Here is a 16,236-nt window from a genome sequence, read left to right on the forward strand (position 1 = left end):
GAGTTTGTCAACAGTTAACTATGAATGCAAGAAAATATAAAATTGAGACATAAGACTAGATGTCAACAAACTAGATGTATGGAATATTTTGTGCAAAGTGGCTTCCTTTGGATTTATGAATCTCACCCAAATGCTGCTTTTTATGTCATAGCTTTTAGCATTTATTTGTCTAATTAAAGCAAATGTCAGGAGACTCATTTCAGACCACATCTCGCCATACAATGTGTTCATCAGTAGCAAAATCTCTCTGAAAGTCAATTTGAAAGAGAAGGCAAATTGAATATTTTAAATGACAGTTGCTGGAGTAGATATGAGTAATTAAGGGCAATGTAAGAATGAGTTAAGTAGATTTATTTTTAAAAGAAAGCAAGCTGGAATATTCTGCCAATGCTTTTAATCAATTTCTATTGAATGGCTGTGTCCGTTTAATGAAAAAGAAAAGAGAACATTTCATCTCATGAAGATGATTAGGATGTTTCATTACTAGTCTTTAGATTGTAGCCAGTTCAATCATCTTCAGACATGAATTCAACCCAAAAACGCTTGAGAATATGCTCAGCATTTATCATACACTTCAGAAGTTCTAGGAGAAAATGGGAAAAGTTGTCGTGAAAAAGTTTAGGAAAGATTCATAGTGCTTCTCATGCATCAGTCTTGCCAAGGGCTCCCTAAATGTTCTTAATGCATTTCTATCTACAGAATAATTTTATTCTCAATGATATAAATGCCGAAAATGAAGAATATTTCTTGTAAGTGAGCCAATAAGAGAGAGACATCGACTATTTGAGCAAAATGGAGTTCATTCAAATTTATTCTTCTCACTACAGTATTTTCTGAAATATGGGATGCACATCACTGACTACAAGATAATTCTAGGTGGTACATAGACAGCTTTACATAGCATTGGATCACATAGGGAGAAAGTCACTAAGTGTCCGGTCCTTTTTCATTCCTTACTCATGAGGTCAATAGACAGTCTTAATTTGATGATAGTTTATTTCTCCTAAATTTAATCTAATGCCAGAAGAGACATTACATATATATTGTTAATAAATTGAAACTTCAATGAAAGAATCCTAATTTACCCTTGTGCCCCTACCCATCTTCTGTCCATGGAGAAAAACTATTACTAGTTTTGTTTATAACTTTTCCATTATATTCATTCAAATATACATTACTTTCCTTATCTAAATAGTGTTATATCACATGTACTTCTATGCTTTGTGGGTTGTTTTCAATGTTATTTATGGGTTTAAACATTGCTAATCCATTTTAAACAGAAAGATTTCAGTATTTCACCAACAGAATCAAGTTAAAATTTAATAATAACTTTACTTCCAGTGTATCAGGAAGTTATCATCCATTTATGGCAAGGAAGGATGAGGTGATATGATGCTTCCTCTTCAAATATATTTAATTTTTAAAACTTGAATTAATCTAAAGAGAAAAAAAGTCCATAGGGAATTTTCAATCAATATGGCCCTACCATGACTGAAAGAATAATTAAAGAATATACTCCACATTCATTATGAATTAAAGAAAAAGGAACTGAGTAGACACGAACGACAAAAAAAAAAAAAAAAACACCAAGAAAAGATGTAAGATATATCTTTGCAAATCTAGTGAACGACAGCCTGTAGATACAACAACTACTAATTTCATTCTTTTTAGACTTGGAACTAAATTTCTGTAAGACAATAATGTGGAATTTGAGAAGTAAGAGCATAAAAGGGTAGTTAAAACATGATAAGTTACTTATCTTCTGGAGAGGAAAATATAAACACTGAAAGTATATATTTAAAGTTTATTTAAATTAATATTTAAGAGCAAAGCAAGCTGTATATAAAGTTTTTGATAAAAACTAATACTTTATATTTAAAAGTTTTATAAAGCCTTTTTTTAAAATAAATACTTGGGGTGCCTGGGCGGCTCTGTCAGTGAAGCCTCAGACTCTTATGATCTAACAGTTCATGGGATTGAGCCCCACATTGGGCTCTGCATCAACAACGCAGAGCCTGCTTGAGATTGTCTCCCTTCCTCACTCTTCCCCTTCCCCATTCATGCTCTCTCTTGTTCTCTCTCAAAATAAGTGAACTTTTAAAAAATTGAAATTAATACTTAATTAGGGCACCTGGCTGGCTCGGTCGGAAGAGTATGCGACTCTTGATTTCAGGGCTGTGAGTTCGAGCCCCATGTAGTGGGTAGAGACTACTTAAATAAACTTTTTTTTTTTTTTAATTAACACCTAATAACAAAACAAGCTGTAACTTCAGACACCAAACCAGCCAAGGTTTGGAAAGCAAATGGAACAAAGAGACTTTATTAATCTGACAGAATGCCAGAATGAAGAAAAAGATGAGAACAAAAAAAAGACATGGAATATAGAAGCTACCAGATATACACCAGCTACTTAATTGTGTTCTTCTGAACCACTGCCGCCATTTTAAACTATTGTTGCAAATTCTTTGACATTCCCATAGTTAGCGTGTTCTCTATATTCCTTCTCCTCAAACCTGGGCAGGATTCACTTTGCCCAATGAACTAGGGCAGAAGAGATACTATATGTGGCCTTCACCTGAGTCTCTTCAATTGCTCACTCTTCAGACATACCCTTTTGGCAACCCAATCTTCATACTGTGAGGACCCCAATCAGGAAGAGGAATCATGTGCAGCCCCTCTGAGCAGTGGTCATCTCCCTGGGTGGAGACATGGTGGGAAGAACATTCTGGATGCATCTGGCTCCCAGCCAATTGAGACACTCCAGTCGTGCAAGTCTTCCCAGCCAAGACCCCAGATTTAATTTAAGAATAGAGAGAAACCATATTCCTAATCTCACAGAATCAGTAAGCATAATAAAACAATTTTTATTTTATGCCAGAAGTTTTAGGGTAGTTTGTTGCACAATAATAAATGACACAACACAGTAGTGAAGACCATTTTTTAGCTTTATTTAAATGGATATATTGTATGTATTTTTTTTGTATTTGGCTTCTTTCTTCCAACATGGCATGTTTAAGATTCAGCCATTTTGTTGTGTTCACTTATTTTCCTTGCTGGACAGTATTCTAAGAATATGCCAATATTTATTTATGAATTCTGCTTTTTATGGTCTGCTTCCAGTTTAGGGGCTGCTTACAACAATGTTGCTTTTTAAATGTGAACATTCTTGGGGCACCTGAGTGGCTTAGTTGGTTGAGCGTCCGACTTCGGCTCAGGTCATGATCTCACGGTTTGTGGGTTCAAGCCCCACGTCGGGCTCTGTGCTGACAGCTCAAAGCCTGGAGTCTGCTTTGGATTCTGTGTCTCCCTCTCTCTGTGCCCCTTCCCACTTGCGTTCTGTCTCTCTCTCTCTCTCTCTCAAAAATACATAAACATTAAAAAATTAAAAAATAAAATAAAATAAAATAAAAATAAATGTGAACATTCTTATATATCATTCCTGGTGCACATACGCACAATTTAATACCTAGTACTGGAATGCACAATTCCAACTTGTTTGCCAAAGTTGTTGTGGTAATTTATAATACTAAAAAGTATTTGGGAGTCTTGTATCTTCCCAAACTTTAGTATTAATAGACTTTAAATTTTTTTCAACTTGATAAGAATAACGGTGTCATTGTGTTTTTGCATTTTCTTGTTTATTAGTAAAGGTGAGCGACTGTCCATATGTTTAATGGTTATTTGGATTACCTCTTAAGTAAAATGCATACTCTTGTATTACACTGTCTTTTTAAAAATTTTTTTAATGTTTATTTTTTGATGGGGGGGGGGCAGAGAAAGAGGGAGACACAGAATCCGAAGCAGGCTCCAGCCTCTGAGCTGTCAAGCACAGAGTCCGATGATGGGCTTGAACCCAAGAACCGTGAGATCATGACGTGAGCGAAGTCGGACACTTAACCAACTGAGCCACCCAGGCGCCCCTACCCTTTCTTTTTATATTAAGTTTGAAGAGGCATTTCATGGACTTTCTAGATATTGATCCTCATCAGTTGTATATGTTTCCTATATCTCCTCTCAGTCTCTGGCTTGCTATTTCACCTTACTTCATTGTGTCTTTTGAATAACATAAATTCTTAATTTTAGTAAGTAGAAATTATCAGTTTTTCCTTTAGTTCATACAATTTCAGAGGTAAATGTTGTCAGGGCTTGAAGAAACAATTTCTATTCTTCACAAACTGCTTTCAAGTATTTCAAAAAATAAGGAATCAACCTAATTCATTTCATAAAACATGAAGCATGGATGCTTCTTTTAAAAAGCATTAGGAAGTATTAATTTGATAAGAAAATTTAATAAGGACAATATAAGAAAAGAAAACCATAATCACATCTAACTTATAAACAAAAACATAAATAAATTAGCTAAATTCTAGAAACTAAAACACAATAGTGTATTAGAAATATGCATCATAACCAAGTAGATTTGTCCTAGAAATATAAAGATAGCTCATTATAAAAAGAAAGGAAATAAATGTAATTCACTATAAAAACAAGTGAAAAGAGTGTTACAGACTGAATGTTTGTGTTTCCCTAAAATATATATGTTGAAGTTCTCACATACAATGTGGGGTGTTAGGTGGAGCTTTTGGAAGGTAATTAGGTCATGAGGCTAGAGCACCTGCACATGGAATTGGTGTCTATAAAGACACCAGACTTGCCTTCTCACCTCTGGTCTTCTCCATGGAAGGCTACAAAGAGAGGATGACTGATCTGCAAACCAGGAAGTAAACTCTCACCAGACATCAGTTCTGCCTACACTTTGACCGTGGACTTCCCAGACTCCAGAAGTGTAAGAAACAAATGTTTGTTGTTTAAGCCACCCAGGCTATGATGTATTTGTTATGGCAGCCTGAACTAAAAGAAAATGACATGACCACATGAAAAGGTGTACAAATAGTATTGGAAGAAATTCTGCATTTGCCCACGATACTAACTCTTATTAAATTAGGACTAGAAAACCTTCTCAATCTAGTGAAAGATATTTTACAATATTTTCAACCAGCTGCATTTGTAATGAACTGATTATCAGTGAAACTTAAAATTGTAACATTTAAGTCAAGGTCAAGAGAGGATTTAAGTAAAGCAAAGACAAAATACAACACCACAAAAAGCAAAAACAAAAAATTACTGCTACCATTATAAAATAAAAAGTAAAATAAAATAAATACTTCAGCCACTAAGTCATTGTTATCATGATGACCAAAAGCGATGAAGTTCTCCCTGAAAAAAAAAAAAAAAGAAAAGAAAAGAAAGAAAAGTTTTATAATCTAATAGAACTAATAAAGGAGGTAGTCTTACAGGTTAACATTTTATTCAAAATTTAAGGGCATTTCCTTAAAACAGCAATAACAAATGGAAAATATACAGTAAACCAATATCTTGATTATAAGCACACTAACATAAGCTGTGGGAGACTACTTTGGAATTAAAAAAAAAAAAAAACATTATTTAAGGACATAAAATGAGGCCATCTTTTTCTTGCCTGGATGGTTGGACTAGTTTTATAGCTGATTTCTTTCTTTCTGCAATATATTCTCATCTCCAGCAGCGAGAGAGATCCTTTTACAACATGAGCTAGATCCATTCAAAAGTCACCAGTGTCTTCTTTCTCATTTCTAATAAATCCAGAGTACATAATAGAATTCCACAAGGTCCCAGATCTGACTCACACTGTCTTATGCTACCCTTCATTCACTCTGACCCACTCCTTTTGCTTTTTTTTGAACTTGCAAGATGAACCTACCCTTTAGATTCCTGGAACTCACGGTTCCCACCATTTGGAATGTCTTTACCCAAAACACTCCTGATTTCTTGGGTTCCTGTTCAAACGTCCCATTATCATTACCTTCTTACATAAATAGTGCTTTCTTCTGCCCTGGCATACTTTATCCCCCTTCTTCTGCTTTGTATTTCTCCGTAACACTGTTTGTCATCTGATGTTATATATATTTACTTGTTTATGTGTTTGGTGACAATGTCATCCCTTTAGAGTACAGATTTCTTCAGGATAGTGACTTTATCATTTTTCCTTCACCACTGAATTCCATCCCAGTACACAGATGAATCTGTGTACAGGAAGATGCAGTAATATTTTTTAAATGTTGCTTCTCACTAAAATAATCTATATTCTCAAATAAACATTTTCAGGATATATCATGAAAGTGGGGAAACTATTTCTAAAGAAGAGGAAAGGCATAAAGGTCTATTTGAAGTAAAAAAAAAGCATAGACTTGCCCACCAGCATGTTAGTATGTAGTTATAATAAATAATATAGTATTTCATCAGTGTTGTTTTAATTAAAAATGGAAAGGATTATGGGGCGCCTGGGTGGCTCAGACCATTAAGCGGCCACCTTCAGCTCAGGTCATGATCTCACGGTTCGTGGGTTCGAGCCCCACATTGGGCTCTGTGCTGACAGCTCAGAGCCTGGAGCCTGCTTCAGATTCTGTGTCTCCCTCTCTCTCTCTCTCTGTCTCTCTCTCTCTCTCTGCCCTTCCCCCTTCTCTCTCTCTCAAAAATAAACATTGAAAATTTTTTTCAAAAATGGAAAGGAGAACCCAGAAACAGTTTCCAGCATATAAAGGACTTGATGTATTAATCATTACAGAGGATGGGCCATCTAATGCATGTTGTTAAGGTGACTGGCTTTCCTTTAAAAATATTAAGTAGAACATTATTACACACCAAAAATAAGAAAATCATACTGGATAAAAGATCTAAATGTGAAAATAAACTTTAAATTGTTGGAATAAAATAAAGGATATATTTACAATCTTGGAGGAAAGAAAGATTCCTTTGACAAGCACCCAAAGATACAAGTCACAAAAGAAAAACGGGCAATTTTGGTGGTTTCAAAATATATACACTCAAAAATATAAAGGCGCAGACCAAGCAAAAAGACAAATCACATTCTAGGAAAAGGTATCTGCAGTTTGCAGTACAGATAAGAATCAATTAAGAATCAAGAAAAAATGATGTAATAGAAAAATAGTCAAAAGGATTTGAAAAAGCAATTCAGAAAAAAAGGAAACTCAATGGCTAATACATACGTGAAAAGATATTTGCATCCCTAGTAATTGAAGAAATAAAAATCTAAAAAGCAGTAAAAAACCATAGCATAATAATTAGATAGGCATGCAAAAAGGCATCGTTTTAAAACTCTCGTAAGTCTACAGTTTTGCGAAGTTAGGGAGAAAAGGCAATCTAACACACTGCACGTGGAAGGTAATCAGGTACAACCACTATGGACAAATGTGTCAATGTTAAATATTTTTGAAAATGGGGTGCCCACGTATAACAGAAGACATTTATGGAATCATTCATCACAGCAGTTCTTGAAATAAGAAAACAAATGAGAGGCGCTTGGCTGGCTGGTCACTAGATCATCTGACCCTTGATCTCAGTGTAGTGAATTTTAGCCCCAAGTCGTGGCATTGGGCGTGGAGCCTACTTAAAAACAGCAATGCGATCAAGCTGTCTCTATATCTTGTAGCTGCAGGGGAATAGCTACAATGAAAAACCTATGTCATTATGAATCAATATGTATCCATATGAATGGTTCCAAGGGCACCACATTCACATAGGGGTTGCTTTTGAATAATGGGAGAGAGCTGAACAATGGTAGCATCCCCTCCACAGAAACCGTGTTCTCATCTCTTTCATAGGAAACATACACCGCAAAATCATAAGATGTAAGTGTTAATTCTGAAGAGTGGTACGTATACATAAACACACATTTCAAGAAGGGCAGAAGGCAGATGTGTTACCCAGAAATAGCATTCTGTTCCCTGTATGTCCCTGATGGCTTGAATGCATTAACATACCTGCAAAATGAGTAGTTACCCCCACCCCTGGATTAATTTATATCTGATTTTATATAGCCATATATATGAACTTGGTCTTTGGGTTAACCCTCTTTTCTATTAATAGTGCATATTATTGCCTCTGTAAAATGACAGGACATATATTGTGTTTACTGATTCACAACTGAGCTACAAATTACCTTGAAAGAATGAAGGACCATATATAAATCTGGCATTATTACAGCTTGAGCAGCTGTTCGCTCACAGATGAAAACATGCATGTGGCATCATCTGCATTACATACAGACTAACGTTGTGTTTGATTATTTTGTTAATTATTTCACAAATAAAATTGCCAACTGCGCATATTCATTTTGGTATAATATGTGAATCTGGAACTGAAATTTCTGAATTTTTTGTCTGGCCTGAAAGGCAAATTAGACCAATGTTCACCTCTATGCATGCTGAGTTTTCTCTCCAAGTAGGACACATATTGCCATCATTTATTGCTATTTTCTTCTTGAAACCTTGATAGGAGGACCAATTAATTAAACACACTTAATAAGCACTACAAATGACATGCACTGTACTAGGCTCTGGGAATATAATGGTGAATGAAATTCAAAACCTTCCCTGAAGGAGTTAATAATAGCCAGGTTATGGTTATCATAATGTCTGTTCAGCCACCTTCTGAGGGGAAAACAATATACAGTTAGTCAAAAGTCAAAAACGTTAAATACCTTTTCCTTTCTGAGACTATTTCCTAGGCATTTCATTAAAGGTTAAGAAAAGCTTGGGGCACCTGGGTAGCTCAGTTGGTTAAGCTTCTGACTTGATTTCAGCTCAGGTAATGATCCCACGGTTCATGAGTTCCAGCCCCGCATCAGGCTCTGATGCTGAGACCACAGAGCCTGCTTGGGATTCTCTCTCTCCTTCTCTCTCTGCCCCTCTCTCACTTAAGTGTTCTCTCTCCCCATGTCTCAAAAAAAAATAAATAAACTTAAAAAAAATTTTTAACAGCAGTGCCTGGGTGACTCAGTCAGTTAAACGTCCAACTTCGGCTCACTTCATGATCTTACGGTTCATGGGTTCAAGCCCCGGGTTGGGCTCTGTGCTGACAGCTCAGAACCTGGAGCCTGCTTTGGATTCATTGTCTCCCTCTCTCTCTCTCTGCCCCTCTCCTGTTCTCACTCCATCTCTCTCTCTCTCTTTCTCTCTCTCTCTCTCTCTCAAAACTAAACATTAATTTTTTTTTAATTTTTAAAGGTTAAAGAGAACTTGAGCAAATATTAACTAAGTTACTGGAAAGATGATGTGATAAATATATATGAATTCCTCTGAAATTGTATATTAAATTTGGCTACATAGGAAAAATTTTCAAAAGGATTAAATGTGAGCATAAGGGGAGGATAACATCCCTATGCAGAAACAACCAAGAATTCTAGACTTAAGGATTGAAATTTCTTTAAAGAATGTCAGCAAGATTGTTATCCCTACTGGCCAGCGGACAGTTCTAAGATGCCTCCTGAAAATGTGTGAGCTTCTCTGATTCTGAAAGAAAAACTTAATCTTGATTATACAGAGCCCAATGAAGACATCATCTCTATAGACAGTCCCAGACATTCTCTGCCCAAATAGAAAGACGGCCTCCCAAGACACTTAGTACATCTACAGACTTTGGCCCAGAACTGAGAAAGAGAAAAAAATAGTAATGATAATGGTAATGTTGTGAAAATGGTTGGCTTAGCCTGTTTATCGTGCTTAAATTCAAACAAATTTGATTTGAAAGAGTCATTGTGATTTCTATTCTTTCTTTTAAGGTTTTTTTTTTAATCAAATTCAAATAAATTTAGTCTGAAATAGACATGGTTTTTATTCTTTCCACCATGGTATTTTTTTCCATAATCTACTTGAGTATGTTCAAATGTATCTCATCATTTACTAGCAAAATACATTTTAATATTTCATTGACAAAAGAAAGTACACTTTGAGGACATAAAGTTATATAAGGCAATAAAAGATATCTAAGAAAAACCATACATGACTATTAAGTTTAATTTTTCAGAAATGTATTTTTTAGTTCAAAGCCATCTTTTTTTTTAATATATGAAATTTACTGTCAAATTGGTTTCCATACAACACCCAGTGCTCATCCCAAAAGGTGCCCTCTTCAATGCCCATCACCTACCCTTCCCTCCCTCCCACCCCCCATCAACCCTCAGTTTGTTCTCAGTTTTTAAGAGTCTCTTATGTCAAAGCCATCTTAATGCAATTAGGTAAAGGCACGCCTTTGGTAGCCTCTATGAATTGGCTGTGCTGATGAAGAGAAACATATCATCTAAAATATAAGTGTCCTAAAAGCAAGTGTTGCTTTGCTTCTCTGACATTCAGGTGAGTTAACAGACCAGGTAGCTAGGAAACAAAACAAATCAAAACAAAACAAAACCTGATAACTTGATCCTTTAAATTATGCAGGGTTGACACTGTCATCGTGATGCTTCTTTGTATTAGATGCAACTTTGAGCAATTAAAGAAGGAAGAAAAAATGTGAGTTATGAGTGTAGCTCCACCAAGGAGTTTGAGTCAAGCAGAGGGCAACTGAGAGTCAGCAATCAGAAAAGCGTGTCATTGTTTGCTAATATACTATTGCACTTCTGTGACCAGCCCATTTTCACCATTGTTAAACTGCAGGCCATTTTCACAAATGAACTGCATCATGACAGCACCTACTCTGTTTTGGGAACACCCAAAACAATTTCATAGACTGAGCATAAAGAGGGATATGGATTAATTATTTTAAGTTATGACTTTGAGATGAATATGTTTGATGCATGCCGGTTGAAAATATGTATCTCATAATTAGTATTACAAATTCTCAGTTATGTAGGGGGAATCAGTTCAATATGTACATCATTTTTCTTTATATTTTTGTCTATCTTGCTTTGGATTTTAGAACATTTCAACTATTTATCAAGTTATCAACTGGAAGTTAGTAAAATTAGAGTAGTTGATGGAATATTAACTATGCATGAGGGCCTTGAGTTCTATGCTGTAAATAGTGAACAATATGTTGGGCACATATGATTGAAGCTGTTGAATAAGATGAGATATTAATTTTTTTATGAATTAAAATAACATTAATCAGATCTTTTCACTACAGATAACTAAGGTATTTCATAGGTGTTGATAATTGATGTTTATGTAGTCTGTATGATACATTTTATATACTAGTGTTTTGTTGAGGTTTTTTGCATGTACGTTCATGGGATATGTTGATTTGTTTTCTTTTCTTGTAATGTGTTATCCAGTTTTGGTATTAGGGTAATGTTGGCCTCACTGAATGAGTTAGGAAATATTCCCTCTCCTATTTTCTGGAAAACATTGTAGAGAATTCCATAATTTTTTCTTTAAATTATTGGGAGAAGTCACCATTGAAACCATTTTGGGTTGGTGGTTTTTGGGTTTTTTTTTTTTTGTAAGATTATTTGTGTCTAATAAATATGAGCCTGTGCAGATGATCTATTTCTCCTGTGCATAAATTTTTGTAGTTTTGTGTTTTCAAGGAATTGGTCCATTTTGTATAAAGTATCAATTTTACTATCATAGAGTTGTTCATAATACTCCTTTATTATTATCCTTTTAATGTGTAAGGAGTCAGAATTGATGACGCTTCTTTCATTTTCAAATTTAGTAATTTGTCTTCTCCCTTTTATCTTGATTAGCCTGACTAGTTTATTAATTTTATTAATATTTCACCTATTTACTGTTTATTTTCTTTATTGGTTGTCTGCTTTAAATTTCATTGATTTCTGCTTTTTTTTTTTTTGCCTTTTTTTTTTTTAATGTTTATCTATTTTTGAGAGAGACAGGGACAGACAGATGAGCGTGAGTGGGAGAGGGGGATAAAGAGAGGGAGACCGAATCTGAAGCAGGCTCCAGGCTCTGAGCTGTCAGCACAGAGCCCAACGTGGGGCTCGAACTCACAAACTGTGAGATTATGACCTGAACTAAAGTCTGACACTCAGTGGGCTGAGCCACCCTACCCCCCCTTTTTGTTTTTGAAATAACTTGCTTTTTCTCTGGTTTCTAGGTGGAAGCTTAGATGATTGATTTTAGATCATGCTTCTTTTCTAATATATGCATTTAATGCTGTAGGTTTCCCTCTAAGCTCTGCTTTGCTGCATCCCACAAAACTGATTATCATATATTCATTTTTATTCAATTCAAAATATTTTTAAAATTTCTCTTGAGACTTTTGCATTGATCAAAGTGTTATTTAGAAGTGTGCTATTTAATCTCCAAATATTTGGGAGATTTCCCAGCTATTTTTCTGTTATTATTTTTGAGTTTGGTTTCATTATAGTCTAAAACCCCGGTTTGTATGACTTTTATTCTCTTCATTAAGGTGTGCTGGTGTGGCTGGGAATGTGTTCTATCATGGCCAATATTCCAGTCAGCTTGAAAGGATGTGTTTTCTACGGTTGTTGGATGAGATATTCTATGTCATTTAGACCCAGTTAGTTGATGCTACTATTTATTTCCACTATATTCTTACCGATTTCTGCTTGTTGGATCTTTCGATCGCTAAAAGAGGTATGCTGAAATACCCAACTATAGTTGGAGTAGTGGGTTTGCCTATTTCTCCTTCTATTTCTATCAGTTTTTGCCTCCTGTATTTTGATGCTGTGTTGTTAGGTATTTACTGTGTTAAATAATTTTAGGTCCTCCTGAAGAATTGACCATTTTATGACTGCGTAATGTCCTTCTTTACCCCTGATAATTTTTCTTGTTCAGATACTGTTTGTGTGAAATTAATATAGTTGCTCCAGCTTTCTTTTGATTAGTTCCATCTACCCCTTTAAGCTATCTATGTTTTTATATTTAAAATGGAGTTCTTGTAGACAACATAAATTTGGTCTTGTTTTTATCTACTCCTTCAATTTCTGCCTTTGAATTGGTTTATTTAAACCATTCACATTTAAGGCAATTATTGATATGTTTATTGATAGAGTTGTATTCATACTATCATATTTATAACTATTGTTTATTTTTCTTTATTATTTTTTATCATCTCCCATTTTCCCACCATCTCTGGTTTAATTAAGCATTATATGTGATGCTATTTTCTCTTTCTTAGCATAGCAGTTGTATTTCCTTTTCAAAAACCTAACTGATTTCCAAGAGTCTATAATATGTATTTACAAATAATCTGCCTCCACTTTCAGATCACACTATACCACTTCAAAGTAGTAGAGTTGATTTATAAGAGTATTTCCAATTCCATCCTTGTACCCCTCAAAACATTGCTATCATTCATTTCACTCACCCATAAGCTATAATCATCGAATGGATTTTTACTATTATTAAATTTGAACAGCTGTCTATTAGATTAAGAATAAAAAATACAAAAGAATTAATTTCTCCTCATTGACATGTTTTTGACACTCTTCCTCTCTTTTTACAGGGATGAGTTTTTGACCTAAATTTTTATTCACTTTTATTCCTCCTGCAAAGCTCCTTTTAACTTTGGGAAGTTCTACTACAACAAATTCCTTCAGGTTTTGTCAGAGAAACTTTTCAGGGATAATTTCACTGCATATAGAATCCTAGGTTGTTGGATTTTTTCCTTTTACTCCTTTACATATTTCACTCCACTCTCTTTGTTTGCATGGTTTCTGATGAGAATTCTGATGTAATTCGTAGGGTTTTTTCCTATTCTGTAAGTAAAGTGGGGATTTTTTCTCTTTTTTTTTTCAAGATTTTCTTTTTGTCTTTAGTATTCTGCAATCTGAATGTGATTTGCCTATAAGAAATTGCTTTTGTATTCATCCTTTGTGCTATCTGTGCCTCCTAGATTTATGGTTTGATATCTGTGATTAATTTTGGAAGATTCTCAACTATAACTTCAAATATTCCTTCTGCTCCTTTCTTTCTTCTTCTATTATTATATTGTGCATATGTTACACCTTTAAAACTGTGCCATAATTCTTGAATGTTTTGATTTGATTTTTTAATTCTTTCTCGGTTGTTGGTTTTTTGGGGTTTTTTTGGTATTTTATTTTAGAAAGTATCTACTTATATATGTTCAAACTCATGTATTCTTTCTTCAGCCTTGTGTGGTCTTTGCAAGCATCAAAGGCATGCTTGATTTTTTTTCCCCTCAAAAGCATTCTTCATTTCTGTTATCGTGTCTTGATTACTAGCATTTCATTCGATTCTTTCTTAGAGTATCCATCTCCCTGCTTACTTTAACCATGTATGCTTGCATGTTGCCCACTTTTAATTAGAACCCCTAAGCTATTAATCATATGAGTCTACATTCCCTATCTACTAATTCCAAAATTTGTATCATATTCGAAACTAGCATTAAGTCTTCTCATTCATTCTCTTCAGACATTTTTACCTTATCTTTTGGCATGCTTTGCAATTTTTCTTGAAAGCTGGAAACAAAGTATCAGGTAATAGGAAACGAATAGGCCATTAGCCTTAATTCGGCTACAAGATGGGACTATATTTAATGACCATCTTGATGTAACTACTGGACATCAGTATCCCCTGACCATCCTGTTTTGGGTTAGCCCATAGTCTTTGGCTTTCCCTAATAACTCATTCTTACGTAGAGTCTGCCTCTTGCCGCTCTTCACATTGTAACCCACTGTTATTAAACTGGAGTCATGTTGATGTGGTGGTAAGATATGGGGGAAGGAAGCCTAATACAATATAATAATTAAATTCTCAGTCTCTTAGTGCTTCAGTGTCCCTGGGCTGTGACCTCTTCAAGTGTTTGTTAACTGTTTCTTTCTTTTTTTTTTTTTAATGTTTATTTATTTATTTAGAGAGAATGGTTGGGGGAGGGGCAAAGAGAAGGAGAGAGAATCCCAAGCAGGCTCTGCACTGCCAGCCCAGAGCCTAACGTGGGACTTGAACTCACATACTGTGAGACCATAACTGAGCTAAAACCAAGAGTTGGGCACTTAACCGAGTAACCCACCTAAGTGCCCCAACTTTCTTCCTCTTCTTAAGTGAGACAGGAAGGCGAGAGGATACAGGAGTTGACCAGTTGCCCTTCTTTCAGGCTAAAATAGGAGTCTGGTAAAGTCTTTTCCCTTGAAGAATACATCTTTGTTATGGAAAATACTGTGTGTATTTTAAAATAGTTACTTTTCTCTTCCCCCTGCCAGAAACATGAGAGCATTATTCTTAGAGCTTTACCATGGTAATGTGGGGGGGTTCCTTGAGGTACCCTCAGAGACCGTCAGCAGGAGTTCTCATTTTCAACTTAGTCCACTGTCAATCTTCAACAGTTCATCAAAATTGCTAGGTAGTGTTCCTACCAGTTTATAACTTCAGCAACATCTACTCTGTGCAAGTCAACCTCAGCTGTGATTCTCTGTATTCAACTCTGACTCTGGGTTTGTTTATCTTTCCAGGTTTTAGACTGAGAGCTTTTCCTGTGAATTCAAGTCTCTAATGGGCCCAAGAAAAGTCATTCATTTTCATTTTGTTCAGTTTTTTTCTTGTTCTCATGATGAATAGATACTTCTTAAGCTCTTTATATGTCAGAGCTGAAACAAGCTAGTTATTTCTTTTGAATATAATAAAAAAACATGACACCCTGATATCATTGTCAAACAGACAATAGTGAAAGTAATGCCATGGAATATAACAAAAAGTTTTTGCACCATCTGAAAGTTATATGAAAAGAGAAAAAATAAGTCAGGCTGGATTTCTTTAGTAAATAATCTACACTGGTCCCTGAAATGTTAATGATGAAGAAGGCACTTCTTCGGGCTTCATGTAAGATCCTGGCGAGTATGGAAGGCTGGCATGTAAGCAGGCAGTTACCACGCAGCTCCACAACAGAGTGGTACAGGAGCACACAGAATGACCATTTGTTTTTGTTTGACTATTTTACATAAATACGCGTTATATGCAATGATACCATTTCATGTGTCAGGGAGTTGAATCCAGCCGTGTAAAAAAGGGAGGGAGAGAGGAAGGAAGAAAGCAGGAAGAAACAAAGAAGCAGGCAAGAAAAACGATCCATTGTTACACAGTATGAATCTGTTTACTTTTTGGAACTATTAAATTCATGATGTGTTATCAGAAAAGAGATAGGACGTCATAGATACTCAAAGCCAGATTTCTTGGAGAAGATGGTGCCTAAATTGGGTCGTGGAAGGTAAGCAGGAGTTAAAAGGCAAAAGAGACTGAGGAAATGAATTCCTGGAAAAAGTGTAAAAGAGAAGTAAGGACGTGAACTACTGGCAAAGTGAATAGTATACATTGAAACTGGAACTCAGAGTGGAGCTGAAATGAGCTTTGGAAACTGAACAAAATGATAAGAACTAGTACATGAAAGAGTGTTCAGCAGATATTAAATGATTGCTGATAAATGGCTTTGAGACATTAGTTAAAGCTACAGACCTCTCCCCAG

General features: G+C 35.2%; 1 long non-coding RNA gene across 1 annotated transcript; it reads left to right on the forward strand.

Moving 5' to 3' along the window:
• The first annotated feature begins 14,721 nt into the window (after positions 1-14,721).
• Positions 14,722-15,810, forward strand: LOC128313885 (uncharacterized). Its single transcript, XR_008294950.1, has 3 exons — positions 14,722-14,891; positions 14,981-15,120; positions 15,230-15,810. It is a non-coding gene; the product is annotated as an uncharacterized LOC128313885 (long non-coding RNA).
• The last annotated feature ends 426 nt before the right edge of the window (positions 15,811-16,236 follow it).

Source organism: Acinonyx jubatus, chromosome A1 (genome assembly GCF_027475565.1).
Source record: "Acinonyx jubatus isolate Ajub_Pintada_27869175 chromosome A1, VMU_Ajub_asm_v1.0, whole genome shotgun sequence".
NCBI classification, from domain to species: Eukaryota; Metazoa; Chordata; class Mammalia; order Carnivora; family Felidae; genus Acinonyx; species Acinonyx jubatus.